This window comes from Mugil cephalus, chromosome 1 (assembly GCF_022458985.1).
Source record: "Mugil cephalus isolate CIBA_MC_2020 chromosome 1, CIBA_Mcephalus_1.1, whole genome shotgun sequence".
Classification (NCBI taxonomy): Eukaryota; Metazoa; Chordata; class Actinopteri; order Mugiliformes; family Mugilidae; genus Mugil; species Mugil cephalus.
In genome coordinates, this window is record NC_061770.1 from 17,101,433 (window position 1) to 17,120,487 (window position 19,055).

Sequence of the window (19,055 nt, forward strand, 5' to 3'; positions counted from 1 at the left end):
TCAAACCTGCCACACCCACACACCCACGCACTGTATGTGACACAATGAGAAATAGAAAACAGGACAATGTGGTTTGGCAAGCAGCCAGCCAGGTTTGGAGGTGTTTACTGATTAACACATCATTAACCCGGCAGCACTATCCAGGGCCGCCACACTATAAATGATCGCTATATACAGTACATTAGTAAAGTCAGGGGGTGGAGCGGGGTCTTGTCAACAAACTGCAAAAATGTCGAGACACAAACTTGGTAAGTGTCTGCAATCTTCTTAAAAACTAAAAAGGCATCGAAAACCTATGATCCACACATACAGTAAATACGGTGCGTTCCATTCACCTCAGAGGGCGGTATTTGGCACTGGGAATGATGTCACACATGAGTTATCAGCGTTCCAGTAACAGAAGTCGGAAAACTAGACCGATGTGTCCATGAAAGCACTTGCCTTGTCCAAATATAACTTGGTGTGTTTAATAATAATAATAATTGCGTGCAGAGAGAGATATTATTGCTATAATGTTAAACTAAATTTAAGCTATTTAAGCTACAAAAATTGTAAATGGAACAGATAACTTGAACCAATTCATGAGTTTTTTACTTGAATTATTTACAGTGATGAAATTTAAAAGACCACAAAAGGAAGACATTTATAAAAATATATTATAATATATAAAATAAAGTTTTAATTATTTAATGTAAATAAATAAATACACTATTAATCACTACTGGCCACGATGGTGTATCGTGCTGTTTTGGTTTTCCCAGGCTATTGTTTTTAGCCTTTGTTAGCGCGTCATGGGCTTGTAGTTCCCATATAACATATGAAAAACTTGAATTACACTGTAACAGCATTTCAACATATGTATGTGGAGAAATACTGTCTGTACAACCGATGTAATGCAACAAAAACTAATCAGAAGTGCTAATAAATGGAATATCACAGGAGCTTCTAACTACTGTTTACACATGGGGCGGCCATCTTGGTAACTCAAATCCAACTCCCATTTGAAAATTCCAACTCGGAACTTGGAAATTACAACTTCTGAGTACAAATGGAATGCACCATTAGGCACTGCAGTATTACTTTCTTGGCTGCTCAGCAGAAATGTGAAGGGAGGAAATATGAAGCCCATGCGAAAGGGCCAAAAACTACAGTTCCTCAAATGTCCTAGGCTTCTGTGTCAATTTGATGCCTTAGCTATGACAACTACACAGGGCATATGCAGACCCTAGCGCCGTAGCCTGATATGGACCTCAGAATCGCAGAAATGTAACTACAAGCTGCGTTGACGCAGGTTGCAAAAGCTGTGACTGGTCCAGTATTTCTGTCTGTTTCTCCATCTCTGCAATTTTCAAATTGAGTATTTTGGATCAATAAAGAAGGAACACATCAAGGAAAAGTTAACCTAGAAGGTTTGCAAGTATAGACTGTTGCATAACTCGACTTCGGTGAAATTTTGGAGAAAGTTTCAGGAAGGAGAAAGTGAAGCAGGAAGTAGAAACAAGTTCGGGTGGCGTTTTTACAGAACGAGCAACAGCAGCAAGCGCACAAATATATGTGCGTAGGTTATGGCGTTTATGTCCCGCAGTGCCCTGAATGAGCTCCACAAATAAGTCAATCTCCATGTTTAAATGTCCAAAAATACAGCGGAAATAACCACATGTACATAAACTTTAACTGTATATAACTGTTTGCATAAAGGCTTTGCATAATTTATGGCGTGGCCCCGGCTTCACTCGCCCACCTCGGCTCCACCTCCGAACCAAGTGAGTGTTAAACTGGCGACAGTCCGTGCTACTCTCATTCAAATTCAGAACTGCTCCTCAGGAATGGGTAACAGTATTAAAACAAATGAAGGTCTTATCTGCGACTAACAAGTCATTTGAAAACAAAAAAACATTAAAGCGTGAACTGCTCAAAGAGCTACTCAGGTCATCAAATGTGCAGCAGAAGAATTGTGGAAGTAACGGAAAGTTATTGGACTTATTCACATTAGTGCATTACTGCTATTTGAGTGGTGAAATTATAGTAAATCACCACTTTAACCCTGTGTGTGTTTTTATTACCTTTAATATCTCACCGTAAGTCTCATCTTAAATTAGTTATATTTAACTTTTAATTTGTTATACATCTAAAAGTGTAAACAGACAATGGTGAATCTCCCACAAACATGTTTTTTTTAAGTTCAAGGTAAAACTTGAAAGAAAACTAAACCAAAAGCTACTCCTACAACCGCGTTAAAAGCATTTGACGTGTTTATGATCTAATATTCCTTCCACTCGGCTCCACCCATCTCGTGGTCAGGTGCTGTTTCAGTTTCATTTACTCGCTCTTCACACACAGCTGTCAGGCTGTTTTTAGCACCACATCGAGGGCCACATGGCCCAGTCATCTCCTCCTGTTACACAGGGCCGGTACCGCCGGCCAGGCTTTCCTGTCGCACCGCCGCGCAAGCTACTCACGCCACAAACATTCACACAGAAGTTAGCACGACAAGAGTCAGCTGAAAATAGAGAGCGACACTGTGATCATATGGAAGACGTCCTGAGCATCCCATGCACTTCATCATGTGAGAATATTGCAGAAAGTGTTTTCCCAGAGGCATGCTGACATGTAATGAATGGCCCTGTGCTGGAACTAAGATGCTCGCCGACTATCGTTAACAGCCTTGTTTGTAATCACCATTATTCCTTTAATTACCATGGATTACTACTGAGATGTCGTTGAAGATAAAATGCAAAAAACGAATACAACCACACATCTTTCCTCACGTGTAACGTTTGCTTATTCGTAAATGATTGTCTGACTGTCCTTTCTTGTTTCAAACTCTTTACATTGGTTTCACTATTCATAGTAAGTTGTGGACTCAAGTAAAAAAAAAAAAAAAGAATCTGTGCAATAAACCAAAATGACTCTTTAAGCACATGACCTCTGAAAATTCTCGTTTGTAACATGACATGTGGGTTGAGCTATTTCAGGAGATGCCCCAGTGGTCAGTGACATGGCTCAAATTGGAATGTAGGGCAATAAACCCATTGGAGGAAACACTGCAACTCATTAGAGTCGTTACAAAACTTAACACACCCAGAGAGTCCCAGTTCAGAACCACAATTAGACTCCTTGATGTTTTCCCTAATATGGGATCCTCAATAGATTTGCTAATGGTGCCTCTGTGGGGGGTTAGGTGAGGGTACGGTTGAGTAGGGACGTTGAAAGCAGACAACTGGCGCTCTCTCTATCACTCTATTGCCTTATTAGTGCTGAGGCAGCAGTGTGTGGACACAGGCAGCATGCTGAGTCCAGCACTACTGCAGCACAAAGACTTCAGGGCCCCAGGACTCGAAGCGAGCCAAAAAATGAGAAAAATAAGACGGACAGAGAGTTTCAATGAGACGGAGCAGCTAGCGCCTGCACGGACAAGTTCTCATATCACGAGTGAGTTTGACTGGCTTGTGTGCCTTTTCAAACACGTATTGAATATTTCATCATACCTGTGACAGCTCAGGCCTGGCCAGCGCTCAGAAGACGTTTTTAATCCAGCGGATACTGGGGACATGGGTAACTGTCAGGGATCAGACGTTGCGTAGGTGCCTGGCTGGTTGGAGGTTAATGGAGAGATTTGAAAGGCAGACAAAAGAGCCATGGCGGCTGAAAATGACTCATGAATGGGCAAAGGGTGCAGGTCAACATGCTAGTGTTTGACCTCGTACTCCAGTGCGTGTCAGCCCAACACCTCCGTTCAGCAGGTTGCTCGCCCAACGACGAACCGTGTTAGCGGGTCAGCCTTTTTTTCCTCGAGGACGAACTGATGAATCAGGACTATGTTTAATTTGGTTAAATGGAAATCTGCATGCAGAGCAGCCCCGCCGAGTGATTAGCTAAGCAACATGTCACGCTTAACAGTCGCATGGACAAAAAAAAATCCTCGCCCGAGACCAAGTGAGCACAGGTCGAAGTTCTAGGTGATGTTAGGAGAGCCACTTGTGAAAAACTGGAACAGGCATCGTAAGTTTTATTTGAAGGGTTTGATCAGTGTCGTGAGGGATTACACAAAGTGTGGTGACGTTCTCAGACAGTCACATGGTTAAAACAATATTAAAATTCAAGATGCAAAGAATGTGGGCCCATGTATAATAATTTAACATATAACCAATGATGTTGTTTGCTTTTGTAGCTTCTCACGTAAAATATTTTTAGTATTTTGCAAAGTTGAGATTAAAGGTCACTAAAATGACTAAAATGTATAATTGACATACTGACGATAAAAGCTGTGAAATCTGACCTCAGAACACCAGCTAGAACAAATAGAAACGATGACACGCACATTTTTTCCCACATTTCGTTTTTCAAAACACGCATTACATTTCATTTCCTGTTTTCCCTCCCGTGTGAAAAGTCCAAAGAGGCTTCGAAACAACGAGATGAATGAAAACAACCCACTGACTATAGGTAGCAGCGGTGTGCGTACGTTTTTGCAAAAATGCCGAAGGGCGTGTGTAACGAATGTGCAAATAATCCATAGATGTGCCTGCTCTAGAGGGGTGTGCGTGGGCGTGTGCTAGTGGTGATAATCAGTTCCAGGCTCCTGAGGACGGACGATATCATTTCATTAGAGGAGAGGAGCGAGTGCCGTGGCTTTGGCCGGGATTAGGTCAGACGGAGAAACTCTACCCCAGCCCCAGTTGTCCTGAAGAGGGCTGGCTGAGCGGTGGAGGAAGGGACAAGAAACAGTGTGTGCCTAAGAAAGAGACAGGAGGAGGAGGAGGAGGAGGAGGAGGGGTCAGCAGGATTATTAGTGGGAGGTTCAGCTGTTTATTATTCCAATTCTATCTCTAACAGCTGAAAATTGGAGAATTAGGCGGCAGCCCTGAGCAACCTGGGGATCAATGCGGAGGGGTTAAACCCCGTGGCATGGCTACACACACCGACGGCGCTCCCAGATCCTGACGCAGCACATACACACACACACACAGCGTAGAGGTCATTCACAAAACTTAACAGACACATCAGATTTACCGCTCTGAAGCGATAAGACACTCACAAACTTTGCAGGTCGATGAATAGCTTTGCACTTCGCATGTGGGCGAACCTTTGAAAAACTTAACAGTAGTTGGTAAAAGCTTGAGACTCTGTTGGAATTTTATTCAATTTCCCCTAAAGTTGTGTGTATGTGTGGGATTTACAAAGAAACTCTCTATTTTATGCTGCTAACCACGCCATGTGACCAGAGAGAAACCATTCAGAGAGCCAGCTCAACAATGTCTTTAAACATGTTAAACACCGGCTAGCCGCCTCTCGGTGCATCCTGTCCACACCGCCGTGAGCCTGCAGCGTCAGAGGGGCTGTGGTCACGTCCATGCATGTTGTTAATCTGGAGGAGGGACATGTGACACTGGGAACTGGGAAACCTGAACTTTCCACACCATGCAGGCATGCAGTTCGATGGCATGGAAACAGATCTCGTGGGAGTTGAATTTAGATTTTAACTAGACTTCTAGCTGGATCGAATTACAATCTGTGCTATAGGTTGTCATCGTTTGGTGTTTTCTGAGTGGTTCCAGTTTAAAGTCAACACAGATGACTTAATTGTTAATGTTAACCCTAGATAAAGATGTTTGGGTTGTGTGTGCGTGTGTGTGCATGTTCTTATTAAACAATAAAGAACTGCTGGTAACGAAGGCATCTCCCACTCCTGGACCAAAATGTTGGATTTGAATACAGCTTAATATAATATGAGTGTGTGAGGTTAAAAGGTACAGGAAAGAAAGGAAGAGAGTGTGTTTCTAATAATCAGAAAACACACATCAAAATGAGAACATGTAAAGCTTTAGAAATAATGTTTTTTTAAAGATAATGTTAAATCCCCTGAAGATATATTGATGCAATAGGGAGGCAGAATGCAGCCTTCAAACTAGTGTGGTAGGATTTACCTTTAATTTACCTTATATAAGACAGCCAGATAATGCAACTGAAAATTAGCAGAAGCTCCCAGAAACGTGCATTTTAATGATTAGGCTCAAAATGCTACATAGGCTACCTCCCCTGTAACAAAAGTACTGTTGTCACTAATAGGTTTATGTCCCTGTGCCCTGGTTTATATTCATTATAAATCTTTCATGTATCATCGTCAGCTATATCTTCTATCATGATTAGATTCTACATGTAGGCTTTACCCAAAAGTACCTTTGACAGATGTACGTTTATCTCCTTCCTCCTTCTGCTCTCTTCTCCACTCGTCTTTTTCTGTCTCCACTGGGCCGACCTCAACCATATGAGCTTAAGGTTCTGCTCAGTGTTTCTTCTTATTAAATGGGGGCTATTCCTCGCTTGCTCTCAGTGCTTAAGGTGACACACAGCGTCTTGAGACAATGTGTATTGTTATTGATGCTACAGTATATAAATAAAATGGAGTTGAATTGAACTGGATATATATATATTCCAGATGGAAGTGTTAAGATTTTTAGTTTCTTACTTGGTCCACATTTTTTTATAACCCTTCTTTAGTCGATATAAGCAGCTCCTATGTTTCATTGCACATATTTTGAAGACCTCGGACTGGCAGTCTGTCATTATAGTGTTCGACAACCAAGTGTCAAATGCCATAGCAAGGATAGATAATAGACTAATGTGATCTACCCGCACTACCTCTGTGGTCTAATGGTCAGGATCTGGATCGACATATCGGGTATGCCCTGGTCAGGACGAATTTATTTATTACTTTATTCATCATCGGGAGAAATGAAGTATATATCTATCTATAAATTTACCAGTATAATACCAATATAATTGCACCATGTATTAAAATAAAGTAGGTGTAGAATGGACTGAAAGACTGAACAAGGCAGTATTCTTTGTCCATTTTGTCCATTTTCTGAACAGAACACTTCAAACTAAATCCTTATCAGTATCCAGAACCTTTTCTGAGGACTTGAGGTTGTTAAAGAGCTGTGGACTCGTTAAAAGAGGAATTAAAATGCTGTGATTGAGTTCATGCTCACTACTGAGTTCATGCTTCACTGAGTGGAGTCTGTCCCATCTCCAGCTAACAGGTAGAGTTCGCCCCCAAGCCCCCGTGAAAAGGCCAGCAGGTGGCACTAGTCTGAATTTGTCATGAAAAAAAAAGAGAAATCGGAAGAGCGAGGCTTAGCTGGAGAGCTGGGAGGAAAAACTCTTGTTCAGACCTGAATGATGAGGCTCAATGTTGCATTTGTGTATTGAAATGTTCAAATGTTTAAGATGTTAAACAAGATGAGCCTTCTAGTTCGCTGGTTGGCGAAGCTGAGCAAGGATCTCTCTTTCCAATGGGCTCGAGCACTTTAAAAAACTAGGAACACAAACACTCAGCAAACGGCCGAACACTGGTTCGCCCTATCACAAGCAAGCAACACTAAAGATGATTTAACCTCTCTTTCAGCGCAGCTCAACTCCTCCACAACTCCCTTCCCAATTTCACCTTGAGTCTGCAGAGGTCTGCTTTTAATCAAATGAACACATCACTGATATATCTAATGACATATACCAGGGGCACATTTCCTTTCATGTCATACAAATGAGGGCAGGTTGATCAAAAATGATAACTGATGCAAAGCAGAGCCGTGCTTACTGAGGCAAGTTGTAACTTGATGCTATAAGTCAGTGACATTAATTTGCAAAAATGCTTACCTAATGAAGATGATTTCCTTAAATAATGGCATGCATTTATTCACAGCGAATAGGTCAGCTTCAAATTGCATGAATGTATTCATTATTTCAAATATCTTCCAGCAGATTTTGTCTTCTGGAAAGGAGCACATTGCACTTTTGGCCTTACTCAGCTGATTCAAGGAAAATTAAAATTGGAGCCGGTTGATACAGAAATACTGACAAACAAAACCAATTTACTATGGGAAGTTCAACAGAAAAAATATCAATCGAAACAAGTTAACAGAGATAAATTTCTCACTTGTTTGTCTAAGCTACAGAGCAAGATATTGATCAAATTACCTCTGCTTGTCCACTGAAGTGCTACAGGAATGTGTGGATAAAAATCCCACTTAATTATGACTCACTCACCTTCCTCCCAAATCAGCAGCTATTGATAGATGTGTTTGTGACAGAACAGACTTCTGGAAAATTGACCGGAATTGATTTCATTTTGAGAAGACAATTCATATATGCAGGGCAGGCGAGAGGAAAATCAATGTTTGCCATCTGCATGCAAAATAGGAGAGTGGTGAGTGCATCCGGTGACACTGCGGCGTCGCTGGGAGGAAATGTGTGGGAATATGAGTTTCACATATAAGACGGTGGTTAGTTTATGTGTGTGTGTGTGTGTGTTGTGCATGAACACGCTGCAGATCCGAGTGTAATAAAGAGGTAATAAAGAGAGGAGGCAGGCCCAACCTAAAGAGCACACACAAATAATGGAGGGACCCTTTGGTGAATTAAAGCGGAAAGACAAAAAATTCAGGCTATATGTACGAACCATTTTCAAATGATCGGCGCTGAGTCTTTTCTGTTCAACCTCAGGAAAGGGAATTAGTTTCCCCTGTGATGTGATTGTCACAGGCTGCACTAGTTCTGGTTGGTCTAATGGTCCCTCTATTTTCTTCTCCATCAACAGAGGTTGGTAGGGAGCTAATGGCTATTCTCCACTCCTTACTAAACTCTTTCTCCAGGGGCTAACTCGTGCCCAGTGTTCAGGGAAACGGGGGCAACAGAGCAGGGCATGGCTCACCATCGAGTCTTTTCTGAGCGTCCAGCCTGTTGGAGAAGACCTGGATACAGCAGGAGCCCGGTGAAAGCTGCCTGTTGTCCGGCTAATCCTGGCTGTGGCCCCGTCTCCATTGACAACGGCGACCGCCACAATGGTCTCTTTCAGGAGTCGTCCTCTTCACTGACACACTGACATAGCAACAATAGAAGAAGACACTTAAGGAATGGAAAAAAACTTGTCCATGATCACACATGTGCTTTCTTCACCAATGATACAGGAGAACATTGCAGCTGTAAGCGACTTGTCCAAAGCAAATGCAATTCCCTCTAAGGGATCATCTCAGGAAATGTGAAGCCACAAACATGTGGGATCCGTCTGTCATGTCTTCTCTGATGAATGCAGGAAACAGTAGCCTTGGACAGGCAGTTGCGCCAGAACAAAGGGGGCGAAATAGGTTTCACTACGTTGTATAAAATGATATCTCCACTTCAAGACCGGCTTTTCTCACCTTGCTTTTTTCCTTTCCCTTGCGCACATTTGCTGACCAACAGAAAAGGAAGATGAATGCTTCCATTTCAGATGGCGAGCCCCCCTTCTCTCATCTTCTTCGATCCAGATTTCACATTAAACTTGTAATAGCATACGACCCTGCAAGGCACGATTCTCATTCAGGTAGGCCATGTTATATGAATGAGATTTGGTGAAATGCCAATATTTATGCACATACATTCACATTCGGAGCCTTTTTCATCATTGCATCTACTTCAGTGCCGCAGCTAGAGCAGCTGTCATTTGATACATCAAATTATACCGAGGCACACGCGAGCGTGTGCATGTGCACCCGCAGCGATGAAATGTACAGCGACACCACGCCGTTCAGGCACAGTTTGTTGTGTAATAAGCCTCTCGCCACTGCTCGCTGCAGCAATATCCAGCCAGCTGGCTGCCCAGCTAAAGCTACAGTTGTTGGGAAGGTCATCTGTCAGAGTCTGAACCAGGCCGTGGCCGTTTGGCATCCCCAGGAGGTCCGGAGAGAGAAGAAGAGGCGTCTCTGAAGGACACTTTCCCTCCTCTCCTGTGCTCTAATTCAATAGTTCTGACAGGGTAGTGGTGTCCCAGTGTCTGCCAGCCCAGTAATCTCTGCGTAATTGAGTTCCCAATCAGCCATCCATCAATAATGCATCTGGTTCCATGAGAGTAGAGACGACCACACTGATCCAGCCTTCTGCATGGAGGAAGGAGACAGGATTCTGCTCCGACCAGCCAGACGGATCTATTACTTCCTGGACTTCACTCACTAGCCTGACTGGTTTGTGTCGCTCCCAAACACGAGCGCCCTCAGGAATTGTGTTATTACATCAGACAGTATCGTGGCTGAGGGTAGTTTGCAGAGTTGAAATCAGTGTCTTAAAGACATATAGTTACAATCACAATAGTGGACAGTGGATCCGCCCTCTCGGCAATGGCTTCTGCAGATTAAAATTCAAGGAAAATGTGAAGAGACATCAGAGAGATCTGAAGGTGTTTTGTAAAGCGCGCTTGAAAACTAGCATGTGCACTAATACCTAGCCACATACTCATCAATTAAAAAACTGGTGTGCGTGCCAACCCATCAATTAGTGACTAAGACATGGTCCTGCAAGGTTAAACTGTACAGCTGTCTGAATGATTTTCAATTATACAGCCAGGAAGCCCCCCTGACAGCTCACTGGCTCAGACCACTCTTTCTGGTCTCACAGGTTCATTTATAATATCTAACGGATCCCGTATATATAATTGTGTATCACCACCTTGCTTCCCTTTTGTCCACACAGTCCACAGAAGCGATCGCAATTTCAATTTCCGACCTCGGAGCACCTGGTATCTCTTCTTGAAGCCTCTGTTTGACCCTGGCCTTGCTAGGAAAAAGAAAAACCTCTGCCCAGAAGAGATATTCATTAGACTTTTGATGAATGTAGCACTTTGATGTTTGACTACAAAACATCTAGTCCATAATATCACGTAATTAATTAATTTTTAAAATGAGAAATCACAAATAATCTGAAGCTTCCTACGTCTTGTTACATCATGGTCCCTGGATCCCTGTCGTGTCCCTTTACCCTTGGGTCTGGCAGATTAATGGCTCATTTAAGTCCCCATTACATTACATTAGCCCATTCAGCCGGGGCATACTGTACACTCCAAGGCAAATAAATCACCTCATGAAAATATTATAATCATATACTCACATAAATGTGTTTGACTGCCACAATAATCTGTTATAGCATAGTTAGAAGGTCTATTGGACCAAGTTTAACCTGAAAGCAGCAATTATGTCACTCACAGGACTCAATAGCTTGCGAGTCTATTGGCCTACGGTTGGTTACGGCTGGGGCAAGAATATTCTTGTAAATGCGCGATCCGCAACAAGAAAGCAAGCTGTCTGCATACTGCATTGCAATATTCAGCGCTGTGAGCCGAATAAAGCAGCGGTGGTTGGATGGCTGGGCCAAAAGTCACAAAATGCCACAAAACAGCGCTGCTTGCCCAAGCAGTTTAGAAAGCTGATTCTGTGCTGCATAATAGTGTGACGGCGTGAGCCGAAGAAAACTCCGCGGATTGCACGCTTGGAAGAGGTGTAGGAATGGTTCACACCACCACACAGCAACACACACAACAACACCGTTCCCAGCTGGAGGTTAATTCAATCCCAGCGTGTTCCATTTTGAGGCTGCTGTCAGGCTCAGGTCTGCGGTGTGACATTGTGAGCGAGAGGTAATTACATTTTGGTCCAGTTCGGCAACTCAGCGTCTATTCAGAGGGTGGCCTCCTCCTACAGACCACAACCACCGGAGGAATGTCCAGCTTGGGACACAATGCTCGAGAGACACGGCCGCTCTGGCGCAGAGCTACACTTTATGGGCAGCGGTGAACTTTCACATTTGTACAAATATAGAAAGCAAAATAATAAGCAATCAGGTTCATGCAACTGATTATGCCTGTATGGTCTGGTTTTGAGTTTCCTGTTTTATTTTGTTAAGTTTCTTGGTTTCCTGTTTGGTGTTTCTCCCCATGTCTTCCTTGATTGCTTATTGTTTCTCCTTGTGTGCTCCACCCTCATTAGTTTCACTTGTGTCTCATTATCCCTCTGCCCATGTGAGTATATATAGCTCTGCCTTCCCTTTATTCCCTGTCATCATTCTTGTCCCCATGATTTTCAGTCCCCTTTTTGTAGTTTAGATGATCCTGCCATGCCTGCAGCGTTTTTTGTTAAGTCTTATCTTTATTAAATAGTTTTTGTTTGTTCACTGGCCTCATCTCCCCGTGTCCTCGCCTCCTTCAACAACTCACAAATGAGCAATTACATTACAATCATCCAGATGTCAATTTAAAACTGTTCTCTTGACAGTCACTAGCCGTGCAGCAGATCCGTCAGTGGTGTTGTGGAGCACTGGTTGAATGTAACAGAAGACTGTTTACTTTTGTTTTTAAAGGGCTTTTTTTGGAAGAGCGTCCGCGCTGAAAGAGTATCCGAGGACCCATGTGTCAGCACATAAAGGACACGCCCACAACGGCTGTCCACTTTCAAGTATTAATGAAACACACTCAATTTTTAATAGTTGCTCTCCAGTCCCTGTGTGCACCTGACAACCAAACTTTGTGTCAGGTTTATAGTGCTACTGATGCTCTTAGTTCATGTGTGGTCATGTTGTACTTGTCCATTGTGTACTATTGATCAGGCGCTCCGGTGAAACTTGTGACTAAAGCTTAGTCTTATCCCAGCAGAATAAATCACAGTATTGACCCTGTGGTTATCAATAAAGGTAATGACAAACATCTGGCCCCACCTTTAATGGAATCGACAGAGTCTTCCTGGCAGCGGTCCAGCATTGGCCACACATAGATTGTCTTGATCTTTCCAGTGGGAACCCACTCTTATTATGCAAATAGGAGAAAAGCAATCGCCATCTAAAGCTAAGCCGTGCAGCTATTGAGCCAGGAGCTGAAAATCTCCATAAACACCAAAGGAAAAGGAACTTTAAAATGTCTGCTGACAATACGCCTGTTTAGACTGACTAAGATTTATTCTGTCAAGATGCTGTGACACAGTGTATCTATGTCAATCGAGGAATAAGTGAGGAGATCAAATCAATGGTTGGTCCACTGAGGTCCAGAGGTGCTGAGCTGGACTTCTGGAGCAGCCTGCAGAGGCAGCACTCTGTCCTGTGTGTCTTAGGCGTCTCAGGCCTGAATCTAAGCAGGATACCTTTTCATTACAAATGTTTTGTGTGACAGCGTGATCCCTTGTATGAACTACCTGAGCTCAGGCTCTAATAAGAGCATGCCTATAACACAGTTTGCACAACACTGTGTCCTTGGTCCTGGCACCAAGGAATGGTTAAGGGAAGCAGATTAAATAAATATGGTTCATATTGAAGAGATCATTAAAACATGAAGCAGGTGGATACCCTGCAGCCCACTTAGCGTTTCACTGCAGATGACAATCAAAAGGAACATGCCCAGTTGAGTAACAGTAAATGACATAGAATTGCATTGTATTGACAGTATTGAATTCCTAAAGGTAGTGCAACAGCAAGCAATTACAGCTCTCCACCACATACAATCTGAAATAACATCATTGTGCTCTAATGGAAATGTTACAACTGACATTTCCCTTCACAGACAAAATTACAACGCAACGATGTGGCGCGCACCCGCAACAAGAGAAGCAGAAAAGCACAACGTGGAATTCCTTACAAAGGTGAACTATACGCAACATTTAAGTGATGTAAGTGATGATGGTAAGTGTAGAAGCAACACAGAGGTGGGTGACTGTCATACGGAGCAATAACGTCCTCGGCCGCGTCTTAGAGCTAGTGAAATTTTACCAGCGTGCCGTAAAATCCGGTCATGCGTCTCCCGGTTTACATCATCATTTCTTTTGGGTTTCTACCTCATTTAGTAGATGTGCTGTGGCCCAATGGGCGAGTGACTCGTAAAGTGGAGGTGTACACACACAACCAGAGGGGAGAAAACGTAAAGGTTTACTGGAACACTTTCATTAGGAGAAGCTTTAGGGGCTGCATACAGAAAATGTATGTGTAATTTAACACTTGCAGATAAATAGAGCGTTTTTTTATTTTTATTTTTTTAATCAACACACACAAAGGCGGGCTCGAGTGTAGAGTTTAGGATTAGGGCTAAGACCAATCATGCTGCGTGACCTTTCCATTATCCACCTATTTGTAGCAGGAAGCTATATAATTCATCAAATTCAAGAGTAAAAAGCATGTGCAAGTGCCACGCGTAGTAAACTTTGTGCCACGCAAAACAATTTATTTCTCCAGAAAGAATCATTCGAAGATAATCTGATCATTTGAAGCCAGCCTGATCCCCTGTCTGTTTTTTTGTTTTGTTTTTTTTTACCAGCGAAGCCAGGATGTCGTGCAGAGTAGTTAAACATTTTTCACGATTCTTTTCCCATTTACGGTAAAACGAGGCAGACCTGAACCTTCCAGTCCTCCGCCAATCCTGTTACTGCCAGGATTTGTTCTGCTGTCCCCATAAAAGATTAGTCCTCGAGGAGAAAGAATTGACTTGATTAGCTAGACAGCAATTTAATGGGATTGTCAGAGGGCCTACAATAAATCAGCTTTTGTGATTAAATGGGATCTCCAGTAAAAGTTGTATGTCTCCAAATCAATAACTATTGAATGTTTTTCCTTTTGTTCCAGGCAAAGGTAAAAAAAAAAAAAAAAAAGAAAAGAAAAGAAAAGAAACAAAGCAAAAATTTCCGGTGGGCTAATGACCCTGCAGCCAGTGGTGAGAAGCAGCTTATACATTCAGTGAGAGGGAGAGGAGCCACTCAGCCTGGAGACGAAAGGGGGAGAGAGAGAAAAGGAGATGGAGAGATTTGTATTTAGAGTAAAGAACAAAGCATCGGGGAATAGTTTGGGCATTAAGTAAAAGCAAATGGACTTAAGCAGAAGCGGATGTATAGCCATAATTGGACTGATACTGTAAAAGCTTTAGGCATCTCTGTAATGGCTAACCACAGACGGCACTGTACCCCTCTCTGTCTGCCTCTGCCCATGTGCTCGCAGGGATATGAGTCAGGTCAAAGAGATACACTCCATGTGTGTCCCTCTCATTGTGATTGAACACTCTGAGGAAGAGCTGGGTTTTGTCTATTAGTGGAGAGAATAAAATGGTGTGGAGGCACAGAGTCTCCAGCCGGCCCATGACCCCGTGCGGGGATGGAGAGCTGCCCCGGTCAATTAAGAAAACCGAGCTCTGATTCCTCCATACATATTAACCGCGGAAGGTAGCGCCCATAGATCATCACACCAGGTTAAATGGACGCCATCATTGACCAAAGGGTGTTTTTTTTTCTTCGGCTAAATAGATATGGGATTTGGATTTGGCGAGAGGTACCGCGAGGTTAAAAGATTTATTGACGTTCCCGAGGCGTATTGTGCTTTTTTCGCAAAAACACAAAAAAGAGGACATTCATCAAAGCATGCCCAATCCTCATATAATAAAAAAAAAAAAAAAAAAACATCCATACACGAAAAACACTGACGACTGCACCTAAGCATGAAAATGCTTCCTATGTTCAAATCTGCTAACCAGCTGTACGTCTGTGTCCCTGTTCTGTATCTCGGGTGCTGAGCGCTAAGCTCTGACTCACCCCTCCACTTCACACATCACATCAGATCAGAGGGTTAGAAGAGCGTTCCAGGTCCTACCAGCCCGCTCTACATTCCTGCCGCTTTGATACTTGTGTGGGGTGGGGTGGGGGGGGGGGGGGGCTCCCCGTGTCTGTCCATCATCATCCTCTCCTCCACCTCCAAACCTTCTCTAATCCCCCCCAATACACACACACGCCACTGCTCCCTCCACCCCCCACCCCCCTATCCTCCCCCAGCTCAGAGGAATTCTCCAGCTCTCTGGACAATGTTTCATTTCTTCACAGGCCACATCTTTGATAGCTTAATGGCCCCCGCAAAGAGAAAATAGCTTGCACAGGGGAGAGACGGGGATTTTTTTTTCAAGTGGACCCCATATTCGCGTCATTCACGACCGCTGTGTGTGCCCGCGTTTCACAATGAAACAATGCGGGTTAGGACTTCGCTCTTAAATGGATGCACACCTTTCACAGGCTGGAGCTCCGAACACAAGGACAGCGTGCATGCAGCGGACAGCCTTGGGCATTGTCCGGCAGCAAGTGAAAAACATTTTCACACAATCAAGCTCGGACTGAATTCCATGTCCCTATTCACCTCTGGTTCTCAACAAGCCGTGGCAGCTCTGCTCTTTGTCAGTGGCATTTCACCTCCTTTCAATTTGACAACATCGCAAGTTTTAACAGCGTCTTTGTGGCCCTGTGCACTTTGAAGGTCTGTTCATTTTCTAGGACGCAGGCACAACACACAGTGAGTGGCAACATACACTCTCGTCGGTCTGTCTGTCCGTCTGTCTGTCTGCGAGCTACTTCATTGTGGAGAAATGGAAATATCCATATACATACAAACAGCAAGATACATCAGATGTTTTTCCTCTGACCACCCACCTAACTATTTTCCAGACGTGCGGCTCAACCTCAAATAATCTGCCTTGCCATGTAATCAGGGACTGATTTACTTCAGGTTTTGCTGAGCGAATGCTACGAGAAGCTATAGCTCAAATGATAATCCGGGAGGGAACGGGGCAGGACAGCATATAACACAATATTTCCAAAACAGACTTGAGCTACAGAGCGAGAGGAGTGAAAAACCTCAAAGTAGATGGTGGATTTATCGCAGGTGATTAAACCAGCAACCGTGACACAAATGTACATAAATGTTGCGGAGGTAGGTTGGATGCAGTGGTGCGCTGAAGCCTGGAAACGAGAGGATTTATCAAATATGAAAAGTAAAATGAAGACACTAGGCAGGTGTTAGATGGGGTTAGAGCAGAGCTTGGTGCACCTTGCTGAACCACTGACCTTCAGGTGCCATTTCAGAGACGAGTCCATGATGCTTCTTTTACAGCCAGCCCAGCCCCCCCCCCACCTCTGTCAGTAATAACGTAGCTTATAGTCATTTTAAGCTATTGGACATTTTATGACAGCCATAGTTATGATTGTAGACCAGGCAGCAGCAGCAGCACGGCCGAGCGCATAGAACAAGGTGAAGACTGACCCTGAACCAGCCCACGCCATTGGCTCAACCACGCAAGCAGAGGAAAGGTGGCCAGGCGCGCAGGCATGATTACGGCCGGAGATGTGCGAGTGTGTGGTTAATCTCAGGTGTTGTGAGCAGGTTTTAATATAGCTGGTCAGCGAGGATGTGATACGGGATAATTGCCTCTGGGGTTGTCACAGATGGTGCTGGTTGATCTGCTAACTATGGCCAGGCCACAGCTCTGTCAAGGACATTTTTACAGCTCTGATCTCCTTATCTCACCCTCACAATGTCAATCAGTAACATCCTTTAAAGGTAAGACTTTATGTGCTGTTCATTTCTTCCGTATTGGTTTGTTTGCTTGGAGGTTGTAGCGTCAAGTTAGCAATACTAAAAAAAAATCGAAATGTAAATAAAAAAAATATATATAAAACAAAACTACATGATTGTCTCAAGGGCTCTTACTAACTGCTATTATATCTATTAATCTGCCAATTGTTTTCTTGAATAATCTTTCTTACAGACAGACAGATAGATAAATAGCCTCAGTTTACTCATATCCATCATATCTGACAAAATGAGAAGCCATTGTACTTATAAAATTAATTTATTAACTGGTTATAAAAGCAAGTGTCTAAATTAATAAATTAATCAGTTAATTATAGCAGTTATTTAATTTTCTGCTTTCTGTACATTTGCAGTTTATTCTGAAAGTTTTTGAAGCTACAAAATTACCACAGCCATAAACTGGAATGAAAACCGTTTTAAAACCTTCATAAAGAAAAAATTGTGAGAGTGAAACGACAAATCCAGGTGTAGTTTTTTTTGTAGTGCGTCCAAACAAAACTACACATAGGTGTAAACTGCACACACCACATTTTACTGTAAAAAAGCTGGTAATGGTAAAACTAAGCCAATACATGAATTATCCTGATTGCAGCCAACGTACTGTATTAGATACAATGTGAGTCCTGTTTTTCTACTCACTGATGCAGCTTTTTTTTCCCGGATGCAATCGCACTTGAACAAAGACAACAAGCACAGAAACAAAGAGAGAAAGAAAGAGTGACAGGGAGCAGCAGCAGGATGATAGAGGTCTGCGCTCGCCTCTCATCAGAGCTATTCCAAGCGGCCGCCCTGTCAGAACACGCCCCAGATGAGGTCTCTCAAGGCGTAGAGTGAGCTGTCATAACAGGACGCCTGGAGGGCCGTTCGATCAGCCAGACAGCGCTGAGAGGTGTTAGACACACACACAGGACCTGTCGGCATGTGAGTGGTCCTGGTTATGGCCACGGCGTACAGCCCCGCTGACAGACAACCATCATTCAGGGCCCTTTATCTTACCTCCGCGTTCTCCCTCCCTTCTCTCTCGTTCTCTCCTCACCCCGAGAGAGGACTGGGAGTGAGGCAGCCCCACTGACAGGTTTACTTAAATATTTATGCTGACAGGGAAAAGACAAGAATGTTATCTCCAAAGACTGACTCAGCCACTCACATGAAACATTTGCTTCCTAACCCCCCCCTCCACCCCCATCTCCTCCTCCTCGTCCTCCTCCTTCTCCTTCTAGAGCTAGTTAAAAAGGTATGTGCAGAGAAAAGATTGAAAACCCAGATAAGACGGACCCAAACGTGCGTATAGCTGCTTTCATCAGGTTTTTACAAATGTTAATCTGCCTATGCAATAAAATGACTGCAAAAGTGTCAAGGCCGGAATCATGACACTAATAAAATGTTAAAACTCACCTCCCAGGCTCTGCCTCCGACCACGTGAACGCCCTCTCCTGTTGTTCATGCTCTGGTCGCCCACTTTCAAAACACAGATGGGCCAGTGCTGTTGCAGCGCTCCGGGCCCAGGGGATGTGTGCGCGAGGATGAGGCAGCGCTGCGCACAGACGCCACATCTCATGTGATGCACTTCCCATTAAAAGGAGGGAGGACAGCTTCTGCAATCAACAGATCAACTTTTCAAACAGCCCTTTGTTTCCTGACCCCTCAGCAGCTGGCAGCAATTAGCTGCCAGGACAGGACGCAGCCGTCCAGCTTGCCAGTCGCTCCATTAGGGCCGCGGGAAGCAGGCAGGGGAGCGCGATCGCAAACACTGGAGGGTATACATCTGAGCCGGGGCAGAAGTTGTGGAATCTCCGCTCCCCGTATCGTGCACAGCTAACTTTACGAGCTCTTGAGGGTGGTCATACACCAAGCAGCTCCGGACACATGCT